This window comes from Nicotiana tabacum, chromosome 3 (genome assembly GCF_000715075.1).
Source record: "Nicotiana tabacum cultivar K326 chromosome 3, ASM71507v2, whole genome shotgun sequence".
NCBI lineage: Eukaryota > Viridiplantae > Streptophyta > Magnoliopsida > Solanales > Solanaceae > Nicotiana > Nicotiana tabacum.
The window spans coordinates 142,237,059-142,240,953 of NC_134082.1; the positions used below are offsets into that span (position 1 = coordinate 142,237,059).

At 33.6% G+C, this 3,895-nt stretch overlaps 1 long non-coding RNA gene across 1 annotated transcript; it reads right to left on the bottom strand.

Moving 5' to 3' along the window:
- Positions 1-1,978: 1,978 nt before the first annotated feature.
- LOC142175112 (uncharacterized) lies at positions 1,979-3,695 on the bottom strand. Its single transcript, XR_012704330.1, has 2 exons — positions 3,353-3,695; positions 1,979-2,424 (listed from the first exon to the last, which is right to left on the bottom strand). It is a non-coding gene; the product is annotated as an uncharacterized LOC142175112 (long non-coding RNA).
- Between the last annotated feature and the right edge of the window lie 200 nt (positions 3,696-3,895).

Here is a 3,895-nt window from a genome sequence, read left to right on the forward strand (position 1 = left end):
AAAAATGTGCATAGGTTTAAAAGTGTATTAATATCAGATAAGTTGAATATAGCAGTTGAGCGACCGTGCTAGAACCACGGAACTCGGGAATACCTAACACCTTCTCGCGGGTTAACAGAATTCCTTACCCAGATTTCTAGTTCGCGGACTGTAATACAGAGTCAATCTTTTCCTCGATTCGGGATTTGAACCAGTGACTTGGGACACCATAAATTATCCCAAGTGGCGATTCTGAATTAATAAATAATCTCGTTTCGATTGTCACTTTAAGTTGGAAAAAACTCTCTTATATCCTTTCCGGGGTGTAGGTATTGGCCACGTCGTAACATCCCCACAGGTCAAATTTCTCCAAAAGAACGCATGAAGTCCGCTTATCGAGGACGCGTCCGGTCGCGACCCCGACAAGCGGAGGGACTAACTGTATGGGTCCAAATTTGATCGACCACGATCTATGACGAGTACGACAAATGACCGGGTACTTTCGAATCAGCGTCCCGAGGGTGACGACCCTAGGGCGAAAGAAGAGATTGTAAGACCCTTGTAGTAGTGTAAGCCCATTAGGGGACATTAAGATTATTCTGCTAAATATTCCTTGTATTTTGTTTCTTATAATTCGGAAGGGCTTTGACGAGTGTCTGGCGTATATGATTTAAACTCGTACTCTGTCAAATAGTAGTATAGAAAGATGTCGAACCCACAGAGATTGGTTTATTTAGTCTACAGACGTTTCTTGTTTTAATTATTATTTGAGAAAATCAGAAAGAGATGAGTTGTGAATTAACTAACTAAAAATGCACGAATAAAGCAATAGAAAATACTTTGTTTTTCACAAATATAATAAAAAGGTGTTGGAATCTTGACTTCACTTAATATTTCTATACAGTAGAATCATTATTCTTCAATTTCTATTTCTCAAAAATGTATAAATGCCTCTCACGATTATAAATATATATTATTACTTAAGTTGAATAATTAATCGCACTCCTTTCGGTTATACAAATTAATCTTCAAACTAGTAATATTAAAGAACCAGAAATATATGATTGAACTAAAACACGCTCTTGTTAGTAAGTCCCTTTCGGTTACCCTACTTGTTATAACTGATTATTACACTATTCACCTCTCTCGATTACAAATAAGTGTAAAATTAATTATAACATAAAAGAGATAGATGTTACTCAATAAATATTAATATTTATCAATACTACACTTAACTATATTATTTCTTCCGCCTCTTTCGATTACAAAATAAATAAATAGTTAATATGTAATACAAGATGGATAGATATTAATAAATTAAATAACTTCTAACTGTAAAAGCAGATAAAAGTTAAATAAATTCTAGCTCAAACATGTGAATTTGAGGAATAATATCAACTATTATATAGAAATATTAAGATCTGTCTTTTTCCCAACACAAGAAAAGTTACTCCATACTGGAGCTAATACCGCTAACGGAAATAATCTTGCCCATTAAATAAGAAAATAGAAAGAAATATTCAAGAGAATAATTCCTCCTATTTAATTAAAAACAGGAACTAGGGTAATTTCCAATACTACAATACATTCGGAACTAGAAATGAAACCACTGTAATGGCTAAAAGAAGAAACAGAAGCAAAACTAAAGAACACAGAGAAAGAAAAACTATCTGCTCAATATTCCCCTCCTATCTTTTCCTTCACGAACGATGCCTTTTTATAGGCAAGCCATGACAAGGTTTTCAGTTATCTTCTGGATATGAACTTGTCATGGCTGGTTGTGGCCTTGTTATGCTTGGTTATGAGCTTCTTTGGTTATGGATCGGTTATAGTTTGTTGTAACCGGTTGTGATTCGATTTTATTTATTATTATTTTTTAAAATAAATAAATAAATATATATATATATATATATATATATATATATATATATATATATATGTAAGTACTAATAATAACGAAAGATAAGAAATAAGCCATTTTAGTTGTAAATGTGCAAAGTACCAAAATAACTTACATTAAACATACATTCAGGGTTTCATTGCAACCAACAGGTTAGACTATGTACAAGCTATTACCATAACTATCAAAATGATGTTACCTGTTGGATGAACACCTGACAACAAAAAGACACCATAACATTTTTAACAAAGAAATGATTGAGTAGAGTTCAACCATCCCCACATTTGGACTATTCATCCTCCTGGATGAACAATGTAAATGTTACTGACCACCATTTCTTGTTTCATAATTATTGAGAAAGTCAAAATCAACTTCAAAGTCTCCAATTCCATCGCGTTGCAAAGGGACAGAGGGTCTCTCACCTATAAAATTAGTTGAACTTACTCTTTGTGGAACGAAGATTGTCTGGGGTGCTGGCGGTATTGGCACTGAAAGCTCTGGAGTTGGATATAATCTCGCACCTTGGAGACTGCTACTTCCCGGATCTGCAAAAGAATAATGCTGAAAACTTGAATTGTCAAAACACCTCATAGCATTATTAACATGGCGCGTGAAATTTCCAATCATATGGATGGTGGGGGAAGTGGCTGCAAATTCATTTCGCAACGTCTGATAATGAAAAGATTGACAACTTTTAGCTTCAGCTAATTCATTCAGGACATGTGCCATATTTGCCGCTAATCTTTCTTCACGAATTTTTTGTTCACTTTTGTAATCGTCCAATTGTTTTTTTCATTTCAGCTTGTCCTTGTAGCAGTTGTTTCATACAAGTCATAACATCATGTGAAGAAGCACTTGCATTCGAATTCTCCGGCTTTGCTGGACCTCGAGGTGGTTTTAAAAAATTCAAGTAACTCTGTTCTAAGAGATAACCATTTCGTAATTCAGCAAAACCTTCCGTATCTACCTTAAACATTTTTGCCAGGCGAGTGATTGTTGATGGAAAATATAGGTGTTCACAATCGTCTCTAAAACGACAATTCATCATTCCATCAAAAATCATCCGCCCAACGTTAATCGACAAATTCTTTCTAATAGCATACAACAAAAGGACCCTTTTTAAATTATAATTGGAATTGTTCACATATGGGAATAAACAAGAACTTACGAACTTCCCCCATGTCCTTCCTGTTTCTCTCATACTTGACCCTGCTATTTGTGAAGGATATTCTTCAGTTCCTGAAATTAACTCAACCCCATTTGGACATAATTTTTAAACAGCTTTTTTCAAAAATAATTCATCCTTTCCTTCAATCTTTAGCCTGGTTCCCTCATCATGAAGGTTCCTTAAATTATAAATTTCATTTAAAATTGAAGGGTTAAAAGGTATCACTTTATTTTGAACTGTAGTTGTCCCTTCTGATTTGTTCATATTAGCATAAAACTCCAGAACTATTTCTTTAACATAAGTACCTGGGTCTTGTACAAATGATTCTCAGCCCAAAGAACTGATTTGTTTCAGTATCTCCAGTGCCTTATCTCCATCTGTAGGTAAAAATTTCATCCTCTATTCCTCAACTACTTTCCTGGAACTCTCTGAGAAAATCAAATCTATAGGATCAAGATCTTGTTTTTTCTTATGGACTTGCAAGCTATTTCCTGATTTAGTTCTCTTAAAAGAAGACATTTTTTTTAAGATTTTTTAATTTACTTATGAAAGGAATGAACAGAGAAAGAAAAGGTAAAGACACAGGCAATCTACTTTACATTGAAAATGACGGTGAGAAAAAGATGTTTGTCTTTTGGTTTTTCTTCTTTTTTCTTTTTGTTTTGGGATAGATGAATAAGGATGTAGGTGTCTTAATGTATTTATTGAGTTGAAAAGGTAAAAATATATGCTATCACTAACTTGATTTTCTCGATCACTGTGTGTGATTTGACAGAGGAGGTGTAACTAGTTTTGCGATATTCTTCTTCTATTTTTTTAAATTTTTTTTTTAAGAAATTTATATTTCA